Source organism: Thamnophis elegans, chromosome 1 (genome assembly GCF_009769535.1).
Source record: "Thamnophis elegans isolate rThaEle1 chromosome 1, rThaEle1.pri, whole genome shotgun sequence".
Classification (NCBI taxonomy): domain Eukaryota; kingdom Metazoa; phylum Chordata; class Lepidosauria; order Squamata; family Colubridae; genus Thamnophis; species Thamnophis elegans.
In genome coordinates this window covers 171837471-171856320 of record NC_045541.1, presented here as the reverse complement: position 1 = coordinate 171856320, position 18850 = coordinate 171837471, and the positions used below count along the sequence as shown (strand labels likewise).

Genomic DNA, 18850 nt, shown 5'->3' with positions numbered 1-18850 from the left:
AAAAACTACTGTAATTTTCAGAATATAAGACGCAGCAAGGTTTTGAAGAGGAAAAAAAAAAAACAACGTTTTTGCACTCTGCAAACCTCCCCAAAACGGCCGTTTTTTGCAAAAACGCCCCTTTTTTTCCAAAAATGGCCCCTTTCCCCCCCAAAATGGCCCCCTTTTCCCCCCAAAAAAGGCATGAATAGCCCTTAGGAGGCTTGGAGTGCTCCTGGGGGGAGGCATAAACGGCCCTTTTTTTGCAAAAATGTGCACATTTTGTCAAAAAAAAGGCCATGGGTTGGCTTTAGGAAGCTTATACAGTGCTGCTGGGGGCTGGGGGACAAAAAACAGGCTGTTTTTGCTCATTTCTGACCTTCCCAGCTCCCAGGAGCACTATATAAGCCTCCTAAAGGCTATGCACAGCCATTTTGGTGAAGGGGTGAAGTTTTGGGAGGCAAAAAATGCTGTATTCATACACACCCAGATTTTCAGCCTCTTTTTTGAGAGAAACAGGTGCGTCTTATACTCGGAAAAATACGGTATTTAAAAAGGGGGGAAAAAGTGACTTGGAACCCTTGTTCACAGTTACGACCTTTTTAGTGATCTCCATGATCATGGGATCAAAATTCAGATGCTTGGCAACTGGTTCACATTTATGGCCATCCCAGAGTTATGTGATCCCCTTTTATGACCCTCTGACAAGCAAAGTCTATGGAGGAATCCAGATTAACTTAACAACCGGGCTACTAACACATCAGCTGCAGTGATTCACTTAACAACTGTGGCAAGAAAAGTTGCAAAATGGGGCAAAGCTTCTTTAACAAATGTTCCACAGCAACAGAAATGGTGGTTGTACTCTACTTTCTACCACAGGTTCCTACAGCTTTTCTAGGGTAATCATTTTTAATTGATTATATTAGCTGTTTTAACATATGAAATTGCAGAGTTGTGTGTATATGTGTGCTTCAGGAGGGAAGGGAACGGAAGGGAAGGGAGAAAACACGAATGAAGAAATAGATGGACAATCTATTTATAAACAAAACTAAAAGGCTTCTGATAGTCCAAATTTTCTGAACTGCAAATCTTGTCTGTTTAGGGCTCTGCTTAGCTACTTTGAAGCACCACTCTGCATATAAAAAAGATGTGGAGACTCTAGAAAGAGTGCAGAGAAGAGCAACAAAGAGGATTAGGGGACTGGAGACTAAAACATATGAAGAATGGTTGCAGGAACTGGGTATGTCTATTTTAATAGAAAGAAGGACTAGGGGAGACATGATAGCAGTCTTCCAATATCTCAGGGGTTGCCACAAAGAAGAGGGAGTCAATCTATTCTCCAAGACACCTGAGGATAGAACAAGAAGCAATGGGTGGAAATTAATCAAGGAGAGAAGCAGCTTAGAACTAAGGAGAAATTTCCTGACATTTAGAACAATTAATCGGTGGAACAGCTTGACTCCAGAAATTGTAAATGCTCCAACACTGGAAGTTTTAAAGAAGAGATTGGACAACATTTGTCTGAAATGGTATAGGCTTTCCTGCCTAAGCAGGAGGTTGGACTAGAAGACCTCCAAGGTCCCTCCCAACTATTCTATTCTATTCTATTCTATTCTATTCCATTCCATTCCATTCCATTCTTGGACAGCTGCTATTCTGGGAAGCCTACCTGACCCTTATGAAGAGTTTTTGAGATTCAGGTGTGGATAAAAGCATGACTTTGCAAATGATAACAGCATCACAAGCCCTCCTCCGTTTCTGCTCAGCAGTGTCCCAAGAGGGTTGGTCACTGCTGGCCCCCCTGTACCATCCGTAACCCCACAGCCAGCTGCAGGAGAAGGCTTAAACCAGAAGTGGGGAAACCCTGTAATTGTGATAACTGCCACCAGAGGGCAGAGGTCATCCGCAGCTAAGCTTAAATTCAGCCCTGCCAAAGAGGTCTCCCATCAGGATAAAACTAAAAGTGGAATTTCAAATAAAGCTAAAAGCTCCCTTGAGTCCAGTTTCGGGCAAAAGATTGAAGCAGTTTGCGCTGCCTATTTCTAGGCTGGCATAGAGATTTCTTAGCCTGGTCTACAGCCCTGAAATTCTCTGGGGATCTCCTATGCGGTTAGACATCGGGTCTGATGCTGATTTGATTTCATTTTGAGATCAGCCGTGATCCCAAGAAAAGAACGATGCAGCCCCATTTCCATATCACCCTCTAAAAAAGCCCCCCAAACTCTCTGTCCCATGAAGCCCTGGATTATTCATGGACACCCGTCATTTACTACGTGATCATAATTTAATAAATAATGACATAGAATAGAATAGAAATAACAGAGTTGGAAGGGACCTTGGAGGTCTTCTAGTCCAACCCCCTGCCTAGGCAGGAAACCCTATACCGTTTCAGACAAATGGCTATCCAACATCTTCTTAAAGACTTCCAGTGTTGGGGCATTCACAACTTCTGGAGGCAAGCTGTTCCACTGATTAATTGTTCTCACTGTCAGGAAATTTCTCCTCAGTTCTCGGTTGCTTCTCTCCTTGATTAGTTTCCACTCATTGCTTCTTGTTCTACCTTCAGGTGCTTTGGAGAATAGTTTGACTCCCTCCTCTATTTAACTATTTAACTAATAGTCTCGGTTGTCCTCAGTGAATAACCATTTGTTCAGTGACCATCTGAAATTATGGTGGCTCTGAAGGAGGAGATTTAAGGCTGGTCTTCAAAGTTGTGGCCATCCACATGATTATTTAGGCTCTTGGCAACTGGTTTGCCGTCGCAGGGAATTTTTTTCAAAACCAGCCGAAAGGATCCCATAGGGATTATATTTACATCCTTCTCTTAGAGGGGCCACCAAGTCAAAAACAAACAGATAGCAGTGAAGTTGTTGGCCATGCGGTAGAATCTCCAGCTAGAATGCAGGGTGTGAAGAGACTAGAAAGCTTACGAGTCCTTGCACAGAGGGAAAGCGAGGCAGACCAGACCTGAAACCTTTGTCTGGCTTTTTCCCAAGAGAATGCAGTCAGTCGGTCGAGATTCCTGTAAATAGGCATGCAACAATAAAGAAGCAGCTCTGATCTGTCGCTCTGCTTCCTGCACCTGACAGGCAATGTGCAAAAGAAGAGAAAAAAATCCACCCCAGGGATCTCTAAGGAAGGGACTGAAAATCAAACTGACAACATTGAATCGCCTTCATACAAATGGTTCATATATTTCAGTAACAGTGAACCTTTAATCACTGAGGGCCCAAACTGAGTGGCTGTGCATGCCCAAACTGTATGTGCACATGTGCAGACGTGCCCGCGCAGACATGGACATGCGTGCATGCCCAGCAGAGACCTGAAGACCAGTGGGAGGCAGAGCATCCCAACACTGGCAGCGTGGCAAGAGGTAAGATCTTTTTCTTTCGTGAGCTTCTGTTTCATCAGTGGAACAGCTTGCCTCCAGAAGTTGTGAATGCTCCAACATTGGAAGTCTTTAAGAAGATGTTGGATAGCCATTTGTCTGAAGTGGTGTAGGATTTCCTGCCTAAGCAGGGGGTTGGACTAGAAGACCTCCAAGGTCCCTTCCAACTCTGTTATTCTATTCTATTCTATTCTATTCTATTCTATTCTATTCTATTCTATTCTATTCTATTCTATTCTATTCTATTCTATTCTATTCTGGAAAGAGAGATAAAACAGGCCAAGCAAAGGACTGGGCCCATGGAACTCATTTCCACAAGATATGATGACACCTGCAAACAAAAAGCTGAATAAATTTATAGAGGACCGGCTGTCTGTCTTGAAGATTCGATCTCTCTCTAAATTGCGGCGGGGTGACATGACTTCAAATATCCGTTGCGAGGAAGCAATAACAGAAAAGAGACAAAACTCCATTTCTTGAGAAGCCTCAGATTGGCCAGATAAAATGCTGGCCTTAGAGAGGCTCAGCTTCATCAAGGAAGCCTATTCTTATATATATATTTTTTTACAAATGCAAATATTTCATGTTGAAGACATTAAAAAAACGTCCATCATCATGGTCCCCATCGCTATTCTATTGATCGTGACATTAATCAAGGCAGCCTTTTCAGTAAGGAAACGAAAAGGATACCGGGAAGAGCCCTTTTTAAACAACCCTTACGGATTATCAGGTGGCAAAATCTGGAATTGGAAGGAAACAGAGATGCACCATTTTCACGGAGTCGTTCTGCTAAACAGGTCTCCTCCGTTGGAGCATCTCAATGATTGAGCCACACAGGACCCAGGAAGGACGACCCGTTTTGGAAAGTAAGAAGTTGTGTGTGCCAAATCATGCAGCGTTGCAACGTGTGCGTCTTCTGCTATGCAGGTAATTATGTTGTACTCTTCCTTGTAGGTCAATCCAATATTTCAAACACGAACTTGCCAAGTCATTAACTCCTTCGGCAGACTGACGAACAACTTTATGTGTTTAGAGTATTCAATGATTCCTGCCAGTCTCGATGGCGTGAATCTTCTCCCAGCTTCAGCTAACCTCTGACTCTCTACAGTAGGGAACTATGGCCCCTTGAGGACCTGTGGACTTCAACTCCCAGAATTCCTGAGCCAGACGGCTCAGGAATTCTGGGAGTTCAAGTTCACAGGTCCTAAAGAGGCCATAATGTCAGGGTTCCAAATAGCATCCAAAATTAAATCAGAGTCCAAGACAAAGTATTGCTCAAAGTTCCAATTTTTTAAGAGAGCCATGTTGGCACATCTGGGAAAACCCAAACCTGAAAGCTTCCGGGTTTTCCCCACCCAGTTGAAAGTTCAAGATCTTGCCCCCCACACCCACAAGTCCATCACATGGTCCAATCTTCCACTGCCATGTTGGCAGTTCCACCCATCCAGTTCCAGTCAGGTGCAGAGGTGCAGAGACAAAGGATGACCTTGGCTTTCTAGAAAGGAATTTTGTTTTGGCTACATAGCATCTAACCGTACAATCCCCCCCCTCCCATTTTCCCACAATAGAAAAGGCATAATAGAATAATAGAAAGTGTGGCAAGCCAAAGATCCAAAAAGAATATGGCTACAGGCCTGACACATAATTCACCACCCCTGCTTTACAGCATGGGTGCAAAACTCAAGGCCCAAGGGCCGGATTCACCCCGTGGGGGTGCTTAGATCTGGCCCGTTGGGCTCTCCTGGAAACAACAAAGATTGGCCTGCGGTGCCTTTGCCAGCGAGCTCTGTTTTCGCCGGCAGACGGTTGCAGGAGGCCATCGCAACTGAAAACGGAGCTTGGGAGCCCATTTTCGTTGGCAGAGCACTCAGGCCACCATAGGCGCCTCCGACACCAGTGACGTCGAGCTGGCCACACCCACCCTGGCCACCTATCCTCACCCTGAGGTCAAACACAACCCTGATGCGGCCCTCAATGAAATCCAATTTGACACCCCTGCTCATGTCAATGCATTTGTGGCAATTTCTCAAGCCCGGACCTATCAGAATGACAATATTGTTTTCAATGTACTCGCAATGCTGCCCCGAACTGCTTTATGATTTATTTGTGATTTTCCAACATCCCTTTAACATACAGGCAGTTTGTAAATTACAACCACTCGCTAAGTGAAATTACAACAGCCACTGAAAAAAGTGACTTGCACTTATGACCATTGCAGCATCCCATAGTCACCTGATCAAAATTTAGGTGTTTGGCAACCGGCATGTATTTATAAATGGTTGCGGAATCCCAGTGTCATGTCATTGATATTTAGGATATTCCCAGCTGGCTTTCAATAAGCAAAATTAATGTGGGAGGAGAACCAGATTTGCTTAATGACCGCACAATTCACTTAACAACTGCAGTGATTCAGTTAACAATAATGGCAAAATCACTCATTTAACAATTGCTCTTCTTAGCAACAGAAATTCTGGTGTTTATTGCGGTCGTAAGTCAAGGACTATCAGTACACAGCCATTTCTGGTTCAGCACGGGCAAACAGGACAATAGCAATAGCAATAGCAGTTAGACTTATATACCGCTTCATAGGGCTTTCAGCCCTCTCTAAGCGGTTTACAGAGTCAGCATATTGCCCCCAACAACAATCTGGGTCCTCATTTTACCCACCTCGGAAGGATGGAAGGCTGAGTCATCCCTGAGCCAGTGAGATTTGAACAGCCAAACTGCAGAACTGCAGTCAGCTGAAGTAGCCTGCAGTGCTGCATTTAACCACTGCGCCACTTCGGACAAGCGTTTGTGGAAATAAATGAGCCCATCAAAGCACAGATGAGGTGTGGCCTTTGCAGGTTGCAGAAAATTTGGAAGCTGCTCCAGGCAAACCTTGTTAGAGGAGGCATGGTCCTACACAGCCATGTTCCTCAACAACAGTCTTTTATTTCCACCAACATCACCAACCGATGGTGGCTCGCGTGGTTAGGACGTTGGGATGGAGGTTAGTAAGCCCGTGTTAGAGATCGGAGTGCTGCTGTGAGGTGGGTGAGTTCCCATCCTTCGTTCCAGCTCCTGCTAGAGATATGAAAGGAGCTCTCAACTGGGCATCCCCGGGGCACCGGTGATGTCACAGGCTAATACTTTCAACTCACAGCACTCCTGATATGAGTGCAAGAAAACCAACCTACAAAGCCCTCTTCGAATTGCTAATATTAGTACACACAGACATGAAATGCAGGACGACTTTTGTGCAAATGCTAACTTAGGTTAACACATTTGTTAAAACAAAGGAAAACGCCTTCAATCTGGCAATTTCCGGGTGCAGGGGGCCAAAAACCCAACAACCCTCCCACATCTCGCAGATATGAAAGACACCTATGGTACCTCCTATCTATTTCGATCTTTGTTTCACCTAGTATGGCAGGCTCCTGTTGTGGCCCGCCAGAGAAGCTGGCAGCAGATTCGGACAGTGAGGAGGTTGGGGAGGAACATGGGCCAGTCCTGGGAGTCTGGGGAAGGCTCAGATGAGGGCTCTGTGTTGGAGGCAGAGAGTGGGCCAGGGCCGTATGCCAATTATCAGCTGCCTTCAGAGTCAGACATCAGTGAGGCAGACGAACAGCTGGAGCCTGTTCCCAGTGTGCGCAGGCGCAGAGTTACCAGATGAAGGTAACAGCTAAAGAACAGGGGTCGATTTGGAAGGAAGGCCACAGGTGGACAGTGAATGGCCCCTCCTAGAGGAAATAAAAGAGGAGCGAAAGGGGAGTGGAGTTTGCAGGAGACAATTAAGTTCGCTTAATTGCAATACAATACAATAGAAGAGTCGGAAGGGACTTAGGAGGTCTTCTAGTCCAACCTCCTGCCTAGGCAGGAAACCCTATACCATTTCAGACAAATGGCTATCCAGCATCTTCTTAAAGACTTCCAGTGTTGGAGCATTCATAACTTCTGGAGGCAAGCTGTTCCACTGATTAATTGTTCTAACTGTCAGGAAATTTCTCCTCAGTTCTAAGTTGCTTCTCTCCTTGATTAGTTTCCACCCATTGCTTCTTGTTCTGCCCTCAGGTGCTTTGGAGAATAGCTTGACTCCCTCTTCTTTGTGGCAAACCCTGAGATATTGGAACACGGCTATCATGTCTCCCCTAGTCCTTCTTTTCATTAAAGTAGACATACCCAGTTCCTTGCATCGTTCTTCATATGTTTTAGCCTCCAGTCCCCTAATCATCTTTGTTGCTCTTCTCTGCCTTCTTCGTTCTAGAGTCTCCACATATTTTTTACATTGTGGTAACCAAAACTGAATGCAGTATTCCAAGTGTGGCCTTACCAAGTCCTTACAAAGTGGTATTAACATGGTTAATTGGTTCGCTTAATTGGTTCGCGACTCTCCGAGACTCCTTGCCAAGTTTTGCAGCTATTGGCCTGTCAGCTCTCCCAGCCATATAAGGTCTGTGACTGTAAATTCTCCCTTGAAAGACTTTGCTGGATGTGAATGAGCAGAATTCACAGTAAATTAATAAAAGGTTTTTTTGTCGGGACAAGGAGTTTGCTTCATGCTCTTGGGAAGCCTCGGTCAGAACATCACCCACCCAAGCCTCACATGATTGTCTGCCTTTCCCTTAAAATAATGTTTCTCAACCTTGGCAACCTGAAGATGGGAAAACTTCAACTCCCAGAATTCTCCAGCCCGCATGGCTGGCTTCATTACCCAAAACCTCTGATCAGAAAGTCTTATTGAACTTCAAGGCTCAGGCGTAAGTCCCTTCCCTCAGAACTGTCATACTTTTGAACAGTCATTAAACAAATTATCGTAATTTGAGGACTAGCTGCATTATAAAACCAATTATCACTGAACGAATTTTATATCATTACAACAAATTACCATTGCTAATTTCACCAATTTTCATCTTCATGGTTTTAAATATATTTTAATACACATGGTGATCTTTAAATTAATGTAAATTTCCCTGTTATTTCCCTGGTAATGGGTTCATGTGTCATCACGACCCAAGGAAAAACCACTTTTACTCAATTTTGGATAGAAGTATCTGTTGTCTTTCAACCACAATTCAGCCCAACATTTCTGTTGTTAAACGAGACATTGTTAAGTGAGTTTTGCAAACTTTCTTGCCACAGTTGATAAGTGAATCATTGCAGTTGTATTCAGCTTCCCCATTAACAGATTAACAGGAAGGGACCTTATAGGTCATCTAGTCCAACCCTCCGCTCAAGCAGGAGACCCTACACCATTTCTGACAAATGGCAGTCCAGTCTCTTCTTGAAAGTCTCAAATGATGAAGCTCCCACAACTTCCGAAGGCAACTTCTGTTCCATGGGTTGATTGTTCTCACTGTCAGAAAGTTCCTCCTTATTTCTAGGCTGAATCTCTCCTTGGTCAGTTTCCATCCATTATTCGTTGTCTGGCCTTCAGGTGCCTTGGAAAATTCCTTGACCTCTTCCTCTCTGTGGCAGCCCCTCAAATATTGGAATACTGCTATCATGTTTCCCCTGGTCTTTCTCTTCCCTAGATTAGCCATGTGCAGTTCCAGCAACCGTTCATTCTATGTTTTAGTCTCCATTGATTTTGCTTCTAAAAAGGTCGCAAAAGTGGATCGCATGACCGTTGGAGACTGAAACCATCATAAACACGAACCAATTGCCAAGAATCTGAATTCTGATCACGGGATGCTGCAACAGTCATAAGTGTAAAAAACAGAAGTCACTTTTTTCAGTGACGTTGTAACTTTGATCGTTCACTAAATGAGTACATCGAGAACTACCGTATTTTTCAGAGTATAAGACGCATCTTTTTCCCTCAAAAAAGAGGGTGAAAATCTGGGTGCATCTTATACACTGAATAGAGCATTTTTGGCCTCCTGAAACCCTGCCCCCTTCACCAAAATGTCTGTGCATAGCCTTTAGAAGGCTTCCAGAGTGCCCTTGGAGGCTGAGGAGGGCAAAAATGAGCGAAAAATGGCCCATCTTTTGCTCGTTCCCCCCCCCCCCCCAGCCCCCAGGAGCACTCTATAAGCCTCCTAAAGGCTACGCATGCCCTTTTTTTTTGACAAAAAACGGGCCATTTTTTGCTCATTTTTGGTTCCCTCCAGCCCTCAGGAGCATTCTACAAGCCTCCTAAAGGCTATGCATGCCCTTTTTTGACAAAAAACAGGCCCGTTTTCACAAAAAAAAAGGTCATTTTTGGGAGGTCTGCAGAGTGCAAAACCTTTTTTTTCTTAATTTGCCTCTTCAAAATCTTGGTGCGCACGAAAAACCTGTAATTCACCCAGGTTTTGGGAAGTCCTGTTATAAATCAAGGTCATTCCGTATGCCTACCAAGCAGATAAGGGCTCTCCTGCATTGCATATTCAGTTCCAACCTTGATTATATATTTTTCAACCTCCTGGAATGAAGAAGTCTCCTAACACAGCGGTATCTATCTCCTTATTTGACTGAAAAGTCTCACTCTCAGCAAGAGCTCGCGAGCAAAAGTCGGAATATACATAACACAAGACGGAAACATCAACAGATCCATCAGCGGGTCAACGAAGCGTTGTTTGCTCCTAAGGGATCTCCCATATTAAAATTAGACTTGTGAAATTTCCATAGAGGAGAACAGAAAGGAAAAAAAAAAGGTAACCGAATAAGCTATGAATAAATTCAGGGTTTATTTTGGCCAGGGATGCGGTTTCAGCAGAAAACTGAGATGCATATTCCCAGAGCATCTAAGAGATGGAAGAAGATGTTGGATATCCATTTGTCTGAAACGGTATAGGGTTTCCTGCCTAAGCAGGGGGTTGGACTAGAAGACCTCCAAGGTCCCTTCCAACTCTGCTATTGTATTGTATGGAGAGAAGAGGATTGTTATATTTTTGTGCCATCTCAGCCATTTTAAGATGTTGTATGGACTTTAACTCCCAGAATTCACCAGCCAGCGTGGTGACTCGGGAATTCTGGGAGTTCGAATCCACACATGTTAACGCTGCCATGGTTGAGTCCCCTTCGGGGGAAAAGGGCGGCATATAAATTTAATAAACTGAACTGAACTTGAGAAGCATTGGTGTTTTAGAAATAAAAGAACAAATGGAAGAAAGATTAATGCATTTCGACAATCAATCCAATCAATTAGCCCCAAAATCTAAAACAATCCTTGGTTGTATAAACAGAAGTATAGAATCAAAATCATGTGAAGTATTAGTACCGCTTTATAAATCCTTACTAAGGCCACACCTGGAATACTGCATTCAGTTTTGGTCACATTACGAAAAAGATGTTGAGACTTTGGAAAAAGTACAAAGAAGAGCAACTAAGATGATTAAAGCCCTGTAGACAAAAACATATGAAGAATGATTGCAGGATTTAACAGATTTTAACAGGTTAACAGAATTGGAAGGGACCTTGTAGGTCATCTAGTTCCTGGTGCACCAGTTGCGCCCCTACCTGAACCGGGAGGCTCTCACAACAGGCACTCGTGCCCTTGTGACCTCTAGGCTGGAGTACTGCAACGTGCTCTACATGGGGCTGCCCTTGAGGAGTATTCAGCGACTTCAGCTAGTCCAGAATGCAGCCGCGCGAGCGATTGTGGGTGCACCCCGTTTCACCCACATAACACCTATCCTCCGCGAGCTGCACTGGCTACCTGTCGATCTCCGGATACGCTTCAAGGTGCTACTCGCCACCTATAAAGCCCTCCATGGTAGTGGGTCTGGGTACTTGAGAGACCGCCTACTGCCGATCACCTCCATACGACCCATTAGATCTCATCGTTTAGGCCTCCTCCGAGTTCCATCCGCTGGCCAATGCCGACTGGCCACCACGCGGAGGAGAGCCTTCTCGGTGGTAGCCCCGACCCAATGGAACGATCTCCCCGTGGAGATTCGTACCCTCACCACCCTCCAGACCTTCCGCACAGCCCTTAGAATCTGGCTATCCCGTCAGGCCTGGGGCTAAAGATTGTAACCCGCCCGAATGGTATGAATGTTGCGTTTTAATCATGTATTGTCTTATATGTAAAAGTTTGTCTTTTCCCTCCCTTGGATTGTGAGCCGCCCTGAGTCCCCCCAGGGAAAAGGGCGGCATACAAATAAACAATTACAATTACAATTACAATTACAATTACATCTAGTCCAACCCCTTGCTCAAGCAGGAGACCCTACACAATTTCTGACAAATGGCAGTCCAGTCTCTTTTTGAAGTCTCAAGTGATGAAGCTCCCACAACTTCCAAAGGCAACTTCTGTTCCATTGGTTGATTATTCTCACTGTCAGAAAGTTCCTCCTTGTTTCTAGGTTGAATCTCTCCTTGGTCAGTTTCCATCCGTTATTCTTTTTCTGGCCTTTGGGTGCCTTGGAAAATAGCTTGACCCCCCCTCCTCTCTGTGGCAGCCTTTCAAATATTGGAAGACTGCTATCATGTCTCCCCTGGTCCTTCTCTTCACTAGACTAGCCATGACCAGTTCCTGCAAATGTTCATCGTATGTTTTAGTCTCCAGTCCCCTAATCATCCTGGTTGCTCTTCTCTGCACTTTTTCTAGAGTCTCAACATCTTTTTTATAGTATGGTGACCAAAACTGGATGCAGTACTCTAGGTGTGGTCTTACTAGGGCTTTATAGAGTAGTATTAGTACCTCACTTGATCTTGATTGTATTCCTCTGATAATGCAATTTAGGATTGCATTTGGGTATGGCCAGTGTAGAGAAAAGAAGGACTAGGGAGTGACATGATAGCAATTTTCCAGTATAAGAGCTGTGGTGGTGCAGTGGTTAGAATGCAGTACTGCAGGCAACCTCTGCTGCCTGCCGGCTGCCTGCAATTTGGCACTTTAAATCTCACCAGGGGCTCAAGGTTGACTCAGCCTTCCATCCTTCCAAAGTTGGTAAAATGAGGACCCAGATTGTTGGGGCCGATAGGCTGACTCTGTTAACTGCTTAGAGAGGGATGTAAAAGCATTGTGAAGCAGTATATAAGTCTTACTGCTATTTGAAAGAAGAGGGGTCAACTTATTTTCCAAAGCACCAGAAGGCAAGACAAGAAACAATGGATGGAAACTAAGCAAGAAGAGAAGCAACCTAGAATTAAGGGGAAACTTCCTAACAGTGAGGACAATTAACCAGTGGTACAGCTTGCCTCCAGAAGTTGTAGGTGATTCATCACTGGAGGTTTGTAAGAAAAGACTAGCCAACCACCTATCTAAAATGATGGAGGCTGGGGTCTCTCCTGTTTGAGCAGAGGTTGGACTAGAAGACCTCCAAGGTCCATTCCAGCTCTATTCTGATTGATTGAAATTGAAATAACCAATCCAACACTTAGCAATATCGTATTAGAAGACAATAAGCTCTCATTTGGCTATGGTCAAGGATCAGTGGTGGGATTCAACTTTTTTTACTACCGGTTCTGTGGGCGTAGCTTGGTGGGCGTGGTGTGGCTTGGTGGGTGTGGTGTGGCTTGGTGGGTGTGGCTTGGTGGGCATGGTGTGGCTTGGTGGGCATGGCTTGGTGGGTGTAGCAGAGGAAGGATACTGTAAAATCTCCATTCCTTCCCTACTCCAGGGGAAGTATACTGCAAAATCCCCATTTTCTCCTGATCAGCTGGGACTTGGGAGGCAGAGAATAGATGGGGGTGGAACCAGTCAAAGGTGGTATTTACCAGTTCTCCAGAACTGGTCAGAACCTTCTGAATACCACCTCTGTCAAGGATGCTGAACAAGGCCTCCCTATTCACCAAGACAATGTGCAGCTTATCACCAGATCGAAATTCCTTAGACCGGTGGTCTCTAACCGTGGCAACTTTAAGACGTGTGGACTTCAACTCCCAGAGTTCCTCAGCCAGCTTTGCTGGCTGAGGAACTCTGGGAATTGAAGTCCACACGTCTTAAAGTTGCCAAGGTTGGAGACCACTGCCTTAGACCAGCTTGGAAAACAGCTGTTCACTTAACATCCACCTGGGAATGCCTGGAGAGAGGAATGGTCCAAGATACCTTCTTATGGCTTGACCATTAGTGATCCCTTTGCCAAAATACCAATGGTTTTGACCTGCCTCCCTCTATCTGGTCAAAGCGGAACAGAATTAGGTGTGACAATGGAAGAAGTGCCTCTGCTCTGTATTAAATGGGGGTGGAAATAATTCCCCTTGTTGTGATTGTAGTGCAAACTTCTGTATTCAACATATTGGGCAAGATTGTCCATGATGTGTGTTCTCTGGCTCCCTAAAAGATTTGCACGAAGCAACGCCAGAGGCGGCCGCTGAACCAGTAGTGATTTGGCGGCCTGGGTCGCTGGAACCGGCAGGAACCCAGGCCTGCTACGCCCCTGAAAGGGTTCTCCTGGCGGTGCCATTTTGTTTTTGGCTTCTGTGCATGCGCAGAACAATTTTTATTGTACTATGCATGTGTGCGCACAAGCGAACCAGCAGTAGTGGCTGCCGGAACCCACCCCTGGCCTGGATGGCTGAATTGGACATCCGGTTATGAGGCCACTGTGATGCCCCCATAGAAGTTTTATTTGTAACTAGCTGACAACCCGATTGTTGCCTGGGTATTTATTTTTAGGGGGAAAATGTCGAGACCAAATGTAATTTGTAATGTTGGATTCCCCACCCCTTATCAGAGGGAGCCCCCTTGGGGAGTACTGTGAAGCAGTTACCATGCGCTGCACAGTAGAAGCCATTTTACAGCAGTACAATAGAAGCCATTTTAAGGCATAACAGGCTGTATCATAACAGAACACACCTCCTGAGGGGTTTTATAGGTGTCTCCCCCTCCTCCCCCCAGTATTTGTTTCCAGAGAGTAAGTCATCTGTGTACCAAGTTTGGTTGAAATTGCTCCAGGCGTTCCAGAGTTATGCTGGAACACACACACAAACACAAACACACACACACACACGAAGAGAGAGAGAGAGAGAGAGAGAGAGGGAGGGAGGGAGGGAGGGAGGGAGGGAGGGAGGGAAAGAGACAGAGAGAGAGACAGAGAGAGACAGAGAGAGGCAGAGAGAGACAGAGAGAGAGACAGAGACAGACAGAGAGATAGAGAGAGACAAAGACAGACAGAGAGACAGAGACAGACAGAGAGACAGACAGAGAGACAGAGTCATGTTTATATATATAGATTATGAGGACTGTGTTCTGTCATGGTCTCAGCATATGCTAAAAATGTTAAAAAACAAATAATAACCAATCCAATTATTCCTGTGTTCTCTGAAGGGGCTCTATCACAAAGTCTCTGTTTTCTTCAGTCTAATGAGGGTGTTCGATTTAATTAATTTGGAATTGGACTCTATGCCCTTTATGAGACCATAATCCTTCTGATCATTTCTTCTCTCCTACTTCACATCTTGGAGGGAGTAAAAGGAAGATCGACAGAATCGTACACAGTGTTGTATCAAGATTTATTTTGTGCACTGTTCCATTTACCAGAACGTCCCCTGACAAATAGGGACACAGGCAAAATATACACAGAGAGAAATACCCACCAGAATGAATCTTACTCCATTAAGTTGTTAGCATCCTGGGAAGATTGTTTCACAAGGCATAGTGTGTGAGGCGTAACTGATCTGGGAGATGAGTCGGTGCATTCTCCATAACAGAATTTTGAAATGGTCACAGCGGGAGGGACAGCTGTGGCGATGTGATGTGTGTTAGGAATATAATCTAACGGTTGGGTTGGCAATATATAAACCATGTAACAATGCTGTACCTGTTTCTTTAAATAATACTGTAAAATGTGATTGGTTGCTGTTTCCCTCAATCGACCATAAGAGGGAGCCAGAATGACTGTTAGCTCTCTGTTCGTTAGATGCTGGGCTGATCTGATCTGAGTGTTTTGGAAGCTGGCTGTTAAAAAGTGGCGTGAGCTCTTGTAAGTTTTGCAACTGCTAGCAAACTTTGAGTACCGAACTGATTATATGATACTGGACTATGTTATTTGGATTATCCCTTAACTGAAAGACGTTGATGACTGACTGCCTTAACCGTGTATGACTTGGACTGTTTGATGGACTCTGATACCTCTATTTCCTCGAAAGTAAAAGTCTATTTAAACTGCAGTGTCTCTGTATGCTGGTTTGTGTGTCCTCCAACACAACTCTCACAACGCTTCGCTGAACGTACTCGCTCTCCCAACGGGGAGCTTACCTAACAACATGGATGGTGTGGGACTGAAATATCCGAGAAGAAATCTGGAGCACTTAGGGAGCATTTCTTGCAATTTAATCAAGTTTAGGGTGACTGAGAAAGTACAGGTAGTCCTCGACCTACGACCACAATTGAGCCCAACGTTTCAGTTGCTAAACGAGACAGTTAAGTGAGTTTTGCCCCATGTTGCGACCCTTCTTGCCACAGTTGTTAAGGAAATCACTGCACAGTTGTAAAATGAATCTTTTTGACGTTGCTTGCCATAACGTCATAAAAAGTGATCACATCACCCTGGGAAACTGCCACGGTCATAAACATGAGTCAGTCGTCAAGCCTCTGAATTTTGTTCACATGACTATGGGGATGCTGCAATGGTCATTAAGTGGGGAAAAAAAGACATACCGTATATACTCAAGTATAAGCCGAGTTTTTCAGCCCACTTTTTGGGCTGATAAAAGCCGCCTCGGCTTATACTCGAGTCAGTGAAAAATTTGCCCGAAATGGAGGAGAAAAAGGGGCGGGGCCATGCCGCTGGGTGACGCTCGTGAATGGCCCGGCGCCCCTGTGAGTTTCCCCTCCCTCTGTGTCAGTTTGCTGCGCAGCGCGCACCGCACCATCCCCCCTCCTCACGTTCTAACGTAATGCAGGGCTGTCTTACGATTCCCCTTTCTCCCCCTCCTGCCGCTCTGCAACGATGTCCCACCTCCTCCTTGTTATGGCAAGCAGCCACATAGTGATGTCCCACCTCCTCTGGTACAGTGATCCAATGATAGGAATCACTGTGCCGTGTGTCATAGGAGGCGGGACATCGCTCCCGCGGCTGCACGGGACATCATTACCGGTAGCTGCTGCATTTCCCACCCTAGGCTTATACTCAGTTTTTTGTGGTAAAATTAGGTGCCTCGGCTTATATTCGGGTCGGCCTATACTCGTGTATATACGGTAAGTCACTTTTCTCAGTGCTGTTGCAACTTTGAGCGGTCACTATATGAATGGTTTTCATTCAGTCGAGGGCTACCTGCGGACCTCAAAAAGACTCAACAGTGATCTAGTGATCCATCCAGAGGTGATATTCAGCCGTTTCTTTCTAGTTTGGGCGAACCGGAGCAGCGGCTGCGTGAGGCTCTGCCCCCGCCCCGATGTAATGTGCGAGCTCTGCGTACGTACAGAAGGCGTTGCACATGTGCAGAGGTGTTGCGCGTGCTCACATTGGCGAGCAGGTAGGGAAGGTAAGTGAATCCCACCGCTGGATCCATCCCATGTCATGCAGAAAAAATATCTTCCTATATCGTTTCAAATTTTTGTGTAACATCTGGCATTCCAAGTAACGCCCACAATGAAAGAAAACTCCATTATATGGAGTAGGGGGGATATATAGCAATAGCAGTTAGACTTATATACCGCTTCATAGGGCTTTCAGCCCTCTCTAAGCGGTTTACAGAGTCAGCATATCGCCCCCTCACAGTCTGGGTCCTCATTTTACCCACCTCGGAAGGATGGAAGGCTGAGTCAACCCTGGGCTGGTGAGATTTGAACCGCCGAACTGCAGATAACAGTCAGCTGAAGCGGCTGCAGTACAGCACTCTAACCACTGCGCCACCTCGGCTAAATAACATTCCTTTCTCAGAGAGTCAAGGACATTTTGCCCTGCACCTGGAGTGGTGTGACTGGGAGGCATCTCCAGTTTGGAGGGTGCTTGATTGGGCCATGTGATGGACACGTGGGTGCTGGGCAGGGATTTGAATTTTCTTTTGGGTGGGGAAAACCTGGAAGCTTTCAGATTCTGGTTTTCCCAGATGTTCCAATATGACCTCTAATAAAATGGAGCTTTGAGGAAACTCAAGTTTCGGAGTCTTCTTTCGTTGGGGGTGTTCCTCGGAATCCTGACATTATCCTGAATCTCCCCTACTCCATGTAATCCCCCTCCCATTTTCCCATAGTAGAAATGTGGCAGGCCTGAAGGCCAGCGGTGGGATCCAATTTTTTTATTACCGGTTCTGTGGGCGTGGCTCGGTGGGCGTGGCAGGAGAAGGATACTGCAAAAACCCCATTCCTTCCCGATCAGCTGGGACTCGGGAGGCAGAGAATAGATGGGGAGAGGGCCAGTCAGAGGTGGTGTTTACCGATTCTCTGAACTACTCAAAAATTTCTGCTACTGGTTCTCCAGAACTGGTCAGAAGCTGCTGAATTCCACCTCTGCTGAAGGCCCAATGTAATAGATGGCTCCCAGGCCTGACAACATCCTCATTTTCTAAAATAGGTTATTCCACTAACGGACAACTCTTTCAGAGTCAGAATTCTTTCCCTGCCTGGTTCGAAACAAAATCTCCCTCTTTTGCCTTTAAAATTCAACATCTTTCTTCTTCACCAAGCAAAAGGAAATAAATTTGCAAAACAGATGAATGCAAAACATACACACAGAGCCAGGGAAAACAAAACAGCCTTTGATACAAAGTGCTTAAAAAAACCCTCTCAAAGGTATTGCCGAATTGCAATGTGTCTTCATGTGGGAGAAGGAGCGGGTATAATAAATATATAATGTGGAAGTTATTGCAGCAACTAGATCTCATTAAACATGCATGGGAATGAAATGAAGTTTGTTTATATATTTATTTGATTTTTATCCCACCTTTATTTTTATAAATAACCCAAAGTAGCAAACACCTAATATTCCTATTACTCCTCCCATTTTACTCACAACAACGACCCTGTGAGGTGGACTGGGCTGAGACAGAGAGACTGTCCTAAAGTCACACAACCAGCTTTCATGTCTAAGGTGGGACTCTCAGTCTCCTGATTGGTCCAAGGTCATCCAACGAGTTTTCATGCCTAAAGCGGGACTAGAACTCTCAGTCTCCTGATGATTGGCCCAAAGTCATGCAACCAGCTTTCATGCCTAAGGCGGGATTCTCAGTCTCTTGATTGGTCCAAGGTCATCCAACGAGCTTTCATCCCTAAGGCGGGACTAGAATTCTCAGTCTCCTGATGATTGGCCCAAAGTCATGCAACCAACTTTCATGTCTAAGGTGGGACTCTCAGTCTCTTGATTGGTCCAAGGTCATCCAACTAGCTTTCATGCCTAAGGCAGGACTAGAACTCACGGCCTTCTGATTTCTAGGCCAGGGTCTTAACGCGAAGTGGTTAAGCTTTATTTCTAGTTCTTCTCACAATTTTGGGGAAAGGTTGCTGCCAAGATGCTGAACAAAAGCTAATTTGAAAAGAAAGGTGGGAGGTTTTGCAAGACTAAGAGTCCAGAAGATTATGATCATATCATAATAAGAAATTTAGGATCACATCAATCTTTAATCCGCCTGGCCTAGTCTAAACACATTGAATTCTACTTTGCACTGGATAGATCTGTCCTCAGATTCTTC

General features: G+C 45.1%; 1 protein-coding gene across 1 annotated transcript in view; it reads right to left on the bottom strand.

The window, feature by feature from the left end:
• GRIN3B (glutamate ionotropic receptor NMDA type subunit 3B) overlaps window positions 1-18850 on the bottom strand; it is a 60658-nt gene that overhangs the window by 21961 nt on the left and 19847 nt on the right. The gene's annotated exons all lie outside the window — the stretch shown is intronic.